Source organism: Poecilia formosa, unplaced genomic scaffold (genome assembly GCF_000485575.1).
Source record: "Poecilia formosa unplaced genomic scaffold, Poecilia_formosa-5.1.2 Scaffold233, whole genome shotgun sequence".
Lineage (NCBI taxonomy): Eukaryota > Metazoa > Chordata > Actinopteri > Cyprinodontiformes > Poeciliidae > Poecilia > Poecilia formosa.
The window spans coordinates 367,231-379,313 of record NW_006800172.1 but is presented as its reverse complement, the minus strand read 5'-3'; the positions used below and the strand labels follow the sequence as shown (position 1 = coordinate 379,313).

Here is a 12,083-nt window from a genome sequence, read left to right as displayed (position 1 = left end):
TCTTGTGAGTTGGATGTATTGTAAGTAGAATCAGTCCAAACTAATCTTGTTTTAGGTCAGTTGAAATTTGTTATTAATAAATAAATCTGACAAATTTATGGAAATCCTGTTAAAATTGATATGTTTAATATACCAGAAGGTGCCAGAAGGTGTTTCACTTTAGAAAAATATAAAAAGAGCGATCCTCTAACAAGTGCTCTAACAAGTGATACCAACTTTCCACTTTAAGAATAGTGACATTTAAATTAGATTCAAACTCCACAACTGTTTTTTATTTTTCTTTCTACACATTTAACAAGCGGGCAGCCGAAACTCCAGACGCCAGACTTTTGCTTTTATGAATTAAGAAAATAATACTTTTAGCTCTACTGTTGTCCTCCGTGTTGCATTCCTTAATGAAGTATTGATTTCTCTGGGATTCAGAGGAATACCCCTCAGTCGGTTTGGGAGCTCGCTCCGAGGTAAATCTGTGCTTTTGTTGGGTTTTTACATGTGACCCTGTTCTCCGTTGTATTAAAAAAAAAAATAAAGCGCCCAGACAGGTATTATTTATTATGTAAGGAATCTCACATTTCTTGATCAATAAGTTAAAAAGCTCTCAGTTTACAAACCCTACCTTATCCATCATGCAGTGCCCTGTTGTTTGGTTTATTCTGCTACAGTAAAAAACAAAAAAAAAAACCTTTAAAAAAGTCCAGTGGCTACAGGGAATGATTTTATGCTGCATAATTAAAATTTTGGAACCTGTGCAACCAACAATGGGTTCCCAAGAGGTAATGTCAGTCTCTCACAGTTGCAGCATGTGATAACACTCAACCAATTAGTCTCTCTAAACTCTGTTGTTTCCTGCTGCTAATTATCTGTCCTCCTCAGAGTCTACCTAGTGGTTCTGGATGTTCTTTTCACACTTAGATGATAAGCAGAAAAAGGGGCTTTTTTTCCTCATACAAACTGAAATGCAACTTAGCTTCCCACCAGTACTCTGCTCTAATTACGGTAATAATAGTAATGATTTGAAACTGAGTAATGATTAATTTGTTTCAAAAAGGCAAATTCAGGGTTAAGCATTGGAGCATGTTTAAAGCAGGCCGGTCAATTAGGCAGTTAGTTAAACACGACCAGTGTGGTATTGTGTTTCGGATCATTAGAGGTTTGTGCTGAAGGGTCAAAAATCTATTTACTATAAACAATATTAAACCTCTTGGTTGTTTTATCTTTTTATTTATTTCACAAATCGACAAATTTGGCTTTTTGATGTTAAAAACAATCCCTTCATTGTTAAAGTGAGAACTGATTCCTGCAAAAATAAAGACAACTAGATAAAAATATTTAACATAATTATAAGAGTAATTGCAGGAATATTCACCCTGTTTAAATCAACCGGCCTAATTTAACAGAGGTCCAGCCAATCAGTGGTTTCAGACCGAGTGGAATGGAGTTCGCCTGCCTCAACATGATAAACTAGATCAAGGGTTTTGAAGTTGCTCTTTAGTGGCTCACTTAATATACCGAATAATAAAATGATCCTCTGTTTTTCATTTCATTCTTTTATCCTGTTATTTTAATCTGCCCCACAACACCTAACACAGGCAGTGATTGTTGCAAAAAGACACATGTCCATTCACTGGTAAGTTAGTATTCCTGGCTACCAGTACAGCACAAAGACTAAAGAACAGCCAAGCAAGTTGGAGAGAAAAGTTATGGAATGGTATCAGTCAGGGGATGGATATTAGAAAATTGCTAAGGTCCTGAACATGCCCTGGAGTTATGTTAAATTTGTCATCAAGACATGGAGGAAATATGTAAATCTGCCCCGATCAGGTCGTCCTCACACTGAGTGACAGTGAAGGAAGGAGATTAGTGAAAGAGGACAACAGGTTACCATAACTACACTCAACTTTCAGCAGCTGAGATGGGAAAGACTCCAGACAACTGTTACCTCATTAGTCAGAGCAATGACAAAGCCACTGTTGAAGGAAACTCAGATCAAGGCTGGACTAGAGTTTGCGAAAAGACTCCATGATTAAGTCAAGTGTCAGGAAGTTCTTTGGTCGGACAAGACTAAAATGGAGCTTTTGGCCATTAGACAAGATGCCATGTTTGATGAAGAACAAACACCACAAGCACACCAGGTTCTTCGCAGTAGGCCTTAGAAGGGTGGTAAAGGTAGAACATAAAATTAAAGCAGCAAAATATGTTTAAGAAAATCCTGGAGGACAATTTCTGTAAGAGAACGACATCTTTATTTTCCTTCAAGACAACGACCCAAAGCATCCAGGTAAAGCTGCAGAAATGGCTTGAAGAAAAAAAGACAAATGTTTTGCAGTGGCCCAGACCTCAACATCACAGAGAATGTGTGGCTGGACTTTAAAAAATGCAGTTCACAGCTCATCTGCGTCCAATCTGACAGAGCTTAAACAGTCTTTCAAGAAAGAATGGAGAAAAAATGTCTAGATGCACTATCCACCCAGACTCAAGGCTGCCTATCTTCAGCTATGGTGGGGTACAGCCTGGTCAGGTCGCAGGTCCATCACAGGGGAATATATATTAAATGGCCTGTTCTTGTATAGCCCCTTGTCAAAGCCTAGGACTCCAAAGTGCTTTACACCACAATCTCTCATTCTTACACACATTCACACACTGAAGCTGCCGTCTTGTCCCTGGGGCAGACAGACAGAAGTGAGGTTGTTATTTAATTGGGAACACTGGGCCCTCTGACCACCAAGACACAGGACAAACAACCACGCTCATACTGAACGGCAATTTTTGGACTGTGGGAGGCCGGTGTCTCCAGAGAGAAGTCAACACAGGCATGGGAAGAACATACTAACTCGGTGCAGAAAGGCTGCAGGCAGGAAGGACTTGAACCCAAAGCTTTCCTGCTTCAAGGCAACAGTTTCACCGGCTGAACCACTGTGCAGCACAAGCATCGCACAGAAACGTACTTTTTACCCTCCCTAATACTATTTTTTTCCCACTTTCTGTAGAGTCAGAGCAAACGTAAGTTTTCCTAATATTTTGATTTGGACTACAGTACTTCCAATAAATTTGCATGCATAGAAATGAAAGGTATAAGGTAATTTGCTTTGCCTTAGACATACTGCTATTATATGGACTATGAAACTAAATTTTATATTTTAAAGGAGATAGCATCTTTCTGTCAACCTCAAGTTGCTTGACCGCATCCTGTTCATTCATTAGTTTAATCTTATTTTTTTGGAATATTGTGTTAAAGGGGCTGTATTATGTGTTTTCCAGCCACATAGTGCCATTTTATAGCAGAATCAGATGACTGTTACATTCAGTTGTTATGAAAAATGCTGTTGACATCAATTATGACTTAAATTTTTTTGACTTTGTAATTTAACACCTTGAAATTGGGCATCTGTCCCTTTGAGAAACTCCTGTTCTTTCTGAAATGCTGCTTTCATGAAGTCATCACAACATGGCTCCTCTATAAACAGTATGAGTAACGTTTTTACCAGTGTTTCACTGAGACGTAGTTCCTATAATGAGCTCAGCAGATGCGCAATTCCACCAGGCGTTTGCTAATTGCTGCTGGCTAGTCTGAAGGATACGAGTGGGGGGAGTCGCTTCACAAAGATTCATTCTCAGAAGCAGTGCTAGGTCCACTCAGGTGTTTTGCACTGCTGGACGGTTGCCATGGGAGATTCAAGGATTTCTCAAACATGCATAAAAGAATCAAAGCAACTCTCCAGGTTTGCTTTTGACAAAGGAATTACATTATAACATGATGTGAAGCTTAAAAAAAGTTGATTTTACATAACACCGCCCCTTTAAGGTGACAGCCATGTGCTTAATCAATTAAATCCCGGGCTGAGGAGTTGATAACATGCGACTTGGCATTTTCTTAAATGTGCCAGTTTGCAAGAACTGTGAGCAAAAAAAAAAAAAAAACTGGCAAAAGAAAGGAAACATAAGGACTGTGAATATGCTAGTTTGTTAGCCACCCTTATGTCCAGTATCAATTCAAAATGCAGCTGGCTGGAGAGATGTGAGAGCCACACTGCCTGCTTTCTGGGCTTCATCTCACTCGCGTACATCTGCAGTCACGCACACCTCCAAGCGCTGGAACGCAATTCATAATGAGAAAAAGATTAAATTGGACTTATGGAGGAGGCAGTGGCGTTTCCAGCCAAGTGTGTCTCTTAAAAATGCATCAACACTCATTACATTGTGCTTAATGGGCTTCAGAAAAATTTGTCCCTTTGCCATTTGGTCACAGCTAAGGGAAAGCGGTCATAATAGATACAAATTAAGTCATGAGAAAAGCTGGACTCGCAAACTGAAAAACACACCCACAGACACAACCACAACCACACACACACACACACACACACCGGGCCTCGGATTTTGCTTCCGGACAACTGTGCAATTCCTCATCCATCATCCGCAGTTTGATGAAAATGTACCTGTTACATGATTTCAGTGGAAATAGCAATGAGTAATAATTAAAAACGGTTGTCTCCCAGTTAGATTGGACCCTTTTTGAAAAAGCTGGCTGGGACTAGCGCTGATGTTCCAGACATATGTGACCGAAACGCGGCAAGCCAAGACTCAGGACACTGAGGCAGCGAGATTCTGTTCTGTGTTGCTGTTGGATTCAAACTTATGTTTAGCAAAGTCAACTTTTAATCGCCAGGAATAAAAGGGGAGAAAAGAAAAAGAAAAAAAAACGGCAGTTCCGTACAAAGACTTCTTTCTATTCAAGCTGCCCTACTTAATCCAATTATGTCTGAGTTAAGTATTAAACTCAATTTAGAAGCAATACAATGAAGCCAAAAAGTGACTAATGCTGGTCAGTGAATCTAATGAACAAAACTATAATCATCTACTTTTCCATCTGGCCATTTGGCCTCCTGTGCCAGGAGAGAACACTCTGCTGTGTGTCGCCTCAGTGCGGCCAAACACTCATATGCTTCTGTAACGAGGGCGACTGAGGTTTGGGCTGTCTTACCAAGATGATCTGCAGTCTTCAGCTGGATTCAGGTTAGCTGCAGCGCCGTGGTTAAGTGTTTATATTCCTGGAACCTTTACAAATAGGCCAATGTTTTTAACACCAGTTTCTATGGATTTTATTGGGACTTGGTGTAATAAAGCAACACAGACAAGTCTTTTGTTGCCTCCAACAGGTTTTTGTTGAGTACAATCCTGTATTCAAATCTTCAGATCAACTTTGACCAAACTAATTCCCTTTGGGCCACATCAAGATGATGAATGTTCTCAAGGAGCATTTAAAGCAGAATGTATTGATAACAAATTGTTAAAATGTAAATAAATAGTTGCCTCTACATTCAACGAGTACTACTTAAAATGTAATACCATTGAACATGTTGCCACATTGATAAGTCCCTCCAGGATTTTATTGTTTATTTATTTATTTGGTGTTAATTTTTAAGTATTTGCAAATAATTTTGCAATATTTCTGCTTATGTATGACAGTAAGTTTGACTTTTTGTTACTCGCTATAGCCATAATGGACTACAACTTAACATCAAGTAAAGCTGAGGCAGCGGTGTCTTAAAAGAAAGAAATACTGCCACCTGCAGGTGGGAGGTAGCAGTCACTTACACCCAATGTTTTTGACCATTTCTGCTGAAAATGTGCAGTAACTCAGTTTTATTAATAAAAAAAAGGTGAGATCTGTTGATTTTGCGTAAATATTCGTAAAAATAAGTCTATAAACTTAGTCATAAAAAGTTACGAGATGGATTTGAGCCTTGAGGGAGTCATCATAACATTAACATTTTTACCAGTGTTTCACTGAGAAGTAGCTTGTATAATATAGGTTTTATTTCATGTTTTGATGAGTATTTGTGTCGCATCGAGAAACAAAAAAGCTTTAAGTCTGATCAGCGTAGCTCAAACTTTTTTTTTCTCTCTAAACGTTCACTCTTTAGTCTTAAAATATTTTCCTACATCTCTACCAGGGGGTTCCAGGAAACGTCAGGGCTACTGTACAACACAAAGTGCTGCAGTCTCCCTGAACAGACAACTTGTCCCACCGCTGCTCTCGTGGATTTTGCTTGAGGCAATGGCCTGGCCTCCAAATTCCCCAGATCCTTATCAAAGCAATGGGCTGGAAAAAGTTAAATTCACCGAGGCCCGACTGGACAACTCAGGAGATCCCCCAGGAGGCGCGCGTCCACGTCTGTCAGCGATGATTACATAAAGTGTGGATGACCTACATAACACTAGATTGGAAGCTTTTAACACTGTGGAATCTCTTGCTAGATTCGATTAAAGCTGGTAACTACAGGAATGTACATTCAAAGCGGTACAGAGTGCTAAAATGGGTTAATGTAAAGTTAGGTGGAAATAGTAAGGGCTGAGAAGACTTTTCTGTACGTTACTTTCAGAGCCTATTGTTCAGATGAGGTCCCAATGCAGATGGAGCAGAAGCAGCGCTTTGTCACTGTTTGAACTACTTTCATAGTGGAGGAGCTGTGCAGGTCTCTGAAGCTTTGGAAAAGGAAAATCCCTGATGACCGAAAACAGAGGTGAGCGAGAAACTCATTGTTCATCGTCCTTCTGCAATATTTTTATTCAGGGTAGCTTCAGGTGTAGGTGTTGCGTCAGATCTGGCTTAAACCTTTGTTGGTTACGCTTTACTGTTTTCAACCGAGAGAGCTATAACTGCAATGTGTTGGGAATCAACATTTTCATCAATGTGACTTATGTGATTATTAATAAAGAATTATCCCATAAATAACATCTTTCTCGAACTACTGATGTGGCTACCAATGGAGGAAGCAACAAGAATGATAAAAGACGAACAAAGTATAATAACTTGAAATTAAATTATGGAAAATAACTTAAAAATGAATTAATTAACTAAACAAGTAAGAAAGGTTATCATGAACCATAAGCTATATAGGAATGCCACGGCTCAGAAAGACATGAGGATGAAGAGGGGGCACTGAAAATGGATGGAAAGTACATGGGCCTGAGATGATGTCCAGGTTTTGCGAAAAACAGTTTTGCAATTCTGGTGTTTCCATTAAATAAGAAATGAAATTAAAATCACGCACATTTACACTTATTCACGCCTATTCACACGTTAAGACCTGTTTCTGGTTCTTCTCAGCATCCCTGGAACCAGAACCAAACATGGAGAAGCAGCATTTAGCTTCTGTGCACCACAAATCTGGAACCAACTTACAGAAAACTACAAAACGGCTGAAACACCGAGTTCCTTTGTTACCAAATGGGTTATTTAAATATTTGAAGAGGAAGACGTATTGTTCGTATTCTAGTATGCCATAAGACACACACATCGTACTTTATTTTTGTCTCCTCATTTGGTCACTGAGACAGACTGTCCAGCGGGGATTGGTTGTGAGGTGAGTGGGGGAGGGACAAGACAACACGGAGGGAAGAAGTTTTGCGCGACAAAGGAGCGGAAAAGAAAGACGAGAGAAGACATTTTGAGCCGCGCTCCTTTTATCAGTAGGTGGCGGGAATGCAACCATAACCTTTTTTTCCCAACCGGCGGCAACCGCCATTTAATTTCAAGAAAACAAGAAAAAAAAAGTGGTGAGAAGAGGAACAGAGAGCAAGACTCGGTTGGACGGAGTGGCCAAGACCAGAGGCTAAGTTAAGATAAGTTAAGATAGCTGGGAAATTTTAGCGCACTCAGTGTTTAACCTTGGTGACTCTCAGCGCATTCAATGTTTGGGGGAAATTTCAACGCTCTCAATGTTTTTCTCAAAAGCCCTGCAAGAGATTTTCTTCCCCCACCCATCGAGGTCCTGTGAGTACAAAACATTCACATGTTTCTTACTTTTATTTAAGTTGAGACTAAAGTTGTGCCTTCGCTAAATGACAAGGATTTTCAATTCAGAATACTTGTATTGATTCTGCCTGGTTTAATGAGGTACTTGTTTTTCCGAGTTGTTTGTTCCGGGGCTTTCGACTTTAAAGTTTGGTGATGAATTAAAAAAAAAAAAAGGCCGCAAAATACAAATTCAGTCATGAATTGTTACACAGATATATATATATTTTTTGTTAGTACCTCCTCTTTTAATTGATTTGTTCCCAACTTAATTTTTTTTATCACTAAAGGATGCAAATGAATTTTCTTAAATATAATCCCCAAAAGCAGTGAAACACCAGGGGAAACTGAACACAGTTAAACTAGAAAATCGTATAGCTACAACTGACTGCAGGTGAAGCAATCGGGTAATAAAGAACACCTGTTGGAGGAAACGAAAACAGGGTGGCTGAAGAGGACTGAGGAAGGGAGATTAATACAAATTTAAAGGCTTTATTTTCTGGCTATGGTGGTCTTTATTTGACAGTGGTTAGACAGGAAAATGGGTTGAGATGGGGTAGACATGGGGCACAGGTCTCGGGTCTCGAACTGGTGACGGCTGTGTTGAGGTCTAATGGCTCCGTAAATGGGTCGCGCGCTTTACTCCTGCGCCATCGCAGTTGAAACGGAAGTGAGCGATGGCGTCATTAATGGCGCTGAACACACAAAAAAGGATAGCATAAACAGGAAGCGGAAACTAAATCCAAATGCAAGAATAACAGAAGATGAGAATAAACAAAAACTATTTTGCTTACTTTTGCTAATAGTTGACTTTAATGACTGGTCTTTATTAATGATAAATTATTATTTTAAGATTTTGTAATAAATGTTCTGACTTTACAAAGCTAATTATTTTTAAAAAAATCTGACTTCTTTTTTTGACAAGTGTTTGGCAATCAGATAACTACAGATAACTATTCATTCAATACATTAAATCTAAGGAGCCTACCTTGAAATGGATCATCCATTACCATGCACTCTGATGATTTAAATAAAAATGAGACAAAGGTAAAGGATCAAAGAACTGGATGACTTTTTTTTTCCTCCACTACCAACAAAACAAAAGATTCAGAATTTGAATTGACAAGACAGTCCTCAAAGAAAATCAAAAATTAGTTCCGACCTTAAAACAAAAACCCTGATTGATGCTTTTTTTATATATATTAATTTATTTATTTTTTTGTTTAAAATGTGAGAAAAAAAAACATTTTCAATTAAATCCCACTCCTGATTCCTTCTTTTGGAAGTCTGGTAATGGAAGCTGAAACTTTGTTGGTGCCTGTTCGGTTTTCGCCTGTTTTTCTTCCGTGAAGTTAATTTTCTTGAACAAGTATTGTGCGTGGGTGTGACCGTTAACCTGATCACACACACGTCTCCCTCCAGGAGCTGCTTCCTGAGCACTCTGCTGTGACATTTCCAGGCTGTTTACATGCCGCACCATAACGCATCGATTCCATAAGGACGACCCATCTGTATTTTGCTCGCTGCCGGCGCTGAAATAAAAACAAGACTTCAGCTCGTCTGAGGCTCGATAGCATTTCCTCTGGTTAAACGATTCCCCCGTGAGGGTCTTGTTTCATTTGTACACTGCTGTCAACGCTACGAGCTATTTCGTAGGTCGTGGCTGAACACGCACACAGCGTTGGCATCAGATAACTTGCCATTGTTTTCTCCTTCAGCTATGTAAAGCATTTATAAATGCATAAAAAACTTCTGTGCAATCATCTGCAGTTCAGCTCGTCAGCAAGCCAGTCGTTCACTCTGTTCAAACAGTCCCTCCACACCCTCCCTTCATCCACACTGTCCAAACATGTTAATCCACCTACTTCATCCTTATTCCCATGGATTCTGGCGGCTGGCTGCCACGGTGCTCCTGGGTCACCCCCAGGGAAGCATCAGCACTTCCAGCCAGCCTCTAGGAACAAATAATATTTTTTATCCAATAACGCCATGGGGTCTTTGAATGATATGGGAGTGGGGAGAAAATATGTGAGGATTTGTTCTTTGGAAACTAAATAGACACAGCTGATGGGAGACATGCTTGCATGTCTCTGTGAAATCACCAACTTAAGCTAGAGATGCGCCGATGGTCCTGTGACGATAAATTTTGCTGGGCGATAAATTGTCTCAGAAGTTATTGCAATAATTGATAATACAGTTATTTTTCAGACCATTTCCAAGTAATATAATGCAAGACCACATTCCCAAAGATTAATGAAGTTTAAATTCTAACAAACATTTAACACTGGGAAAGGCAGACATTTTAAATATCCAAGATTGGCTCTTAGTCACAATGTGCCCGATTCATAAGTGGAGATCTATTCAGTCTAATTCTATGCTTTGTGCTCTGAGTGACATCATGCTTTATTTTACGGTAAAATAAATGCATATAATTTAAATATTTAATGGCAGTTCTGAACTATTTCAGAAGTTCACGTTCTTTGACATTTTTTTCTACATATTTGACCAAAGTAAGTCAAGCTTTTGTTTTCGTCAGGTTCAGTTTCTTTATTGTTTATTCTACATTGTCTGTGCTACACCTAATTGCACTTACTGAACAAATTAAAGTTGTGTTTTTACATGTTTCACCAAGCTGGTGACGCTATTTGTGTATTAAGTGTTCTGAACTGGTTTAGAGTTGTCAGATAAATTAGCAATAAAATAAATGTTTTCAGTCAATTCAGCACTGCTTTCCTGCATTGGGTCGGTATCAGCCGATACTAAGCCTCAAATATCGGTATCGGAAGTGATGTAGAGCGGTGCATCTCTACCTTAACAGCAGGAATGTACAGTGTGGTGACTGTGCTGAATAATATGCTTCTTTTCCCCCCTCACCTATGTCCCGCTGGTGCAGAAGTCACTGCTTGGTTCAGACCGCCGCCATCTGTTGTAGTGATGATGTTGATGTGTGAATATGCAGCCAGATGTACAGTTAGTCATTTGAAGTGTTTCTGGAGAGCCCTTTGTACGGCCCTGTCGTAAAAGAGGCAGCTCCCTTTTGATGCCACACTCTCTGTGAGGAATCAATGAACTTTACTGGATCTGCATTTCATATTGATCACTGCGGTATGTTATATTTACTGTACTTTAAGAGAGTTGTGTTTAATAGTTGCTGGGGGTCAGTAGTAACTCACATCTTGGCTACAATAAAAATGCTGGAGCTCATTCTAGTAATTTTTCCCCCCTTTTCTTCAGAGTGTAGTTTAGTTTTAGTCTACATTTGTCCTGGGGGCCCAGCTACTGTAGATGTTTTTTTTTTTGTCCTTTTGAATGTTTTATTTTATGTTATTAGATTTGTTTAACTTATTTCTTTAGCCTTTGGATTCAGACAGTGCTTGTGGGCATTGTTGCACACATATTAATGTAGGCAGTGTGTTAAATAAATGAAAGTGCTGGTAATTTTTCATTTGATCTGACATGTAGTGATGGTTCTTGCAGAAACAGCATTTCCTCAGTATTTGGTAGTATTGCCTGTGAACGTCATGTCTTGGGTCAAACCTTTTGGGTTTCCCTCCACAACACTGATGACATTCTGGCCCATTCCTCCAGACAGCACTGTTGGAACTGAGTCAGGTCTGTAGACCGTCTTTGCAGATGCCCTCAAACTCTCTAAATTAGCAACACTGAAACATTGACTTTGTTGTATGCATGGGTCATTGTTCATTTGGAAGACCCAGTTTCACATGAGCTTTAACCACCTGGCTGATGTCTTTAGATGTCGCTTTGATATTTCCACTTAGTGTTGTTTTCTCATGATGCCATCTATTTTATGAAGTGTACCAGTTCCTCTTGCTGCAAAATAGGCTGAAAACATTGAAGCCACTCTTATACTTTGGAGTTGGGAAGGCGTTCTCAGGCTTTCAAGTGTCACTCTTTTTCCTCCAAAAGAAACGATTATCATTATGGCCAAACAATCCCACTTCAGTTTCATCAGACCACAGGACATGTCCCTAAAAATTAAAGCAAATTCAGGCCATTGTGTGATTTACAAACTGTTTTTTTATTTTTTATTTTAACGTCTCTTTGGAATAAAACCTTCATCTTCACTCTTCAGCCCGAAAAGGACACGTTTCTTATTCCTGGTTCCCATGGCAAGATATTAAAATTGTCAGTTGATTTCTTAAAAAAAACGAGAGACCACACAAATGATGACTAAAAAAATCTTAGTTATAACCCTCGTCTGGTTGTGGTTTTGAGCCACACATGAACCGATTTCACTCACCAATATTGTCAGATGAGAGATCTCTCA

The 12,083-nt window shown here is 39.3% G+C and overlaps 1 long non-coding RNA gene across 1 annotated transcript in view; it reads left to right on the top strand.

Moving 5' to 3' along the window:
• The first annotated feature begins 7,393 nt into the window (after nucleotides 1-7,393).
• Nucleotides 7,394-12,083, top strand: part of LOC103149673 (uncharacterized) — a 147,874-nt gene continuing 143,184 nt past the window's right edge. Inside the window, exon 1 of the long non-coding RNA XR_477493.2 lies at nucleotides 7,394-7,774. This is a non-coding gene — a long non-coding RNA (uncharacterized LOC103149673). The remainder of the gene's footprint in view (nucleotides 7,775-12,083) is intronic.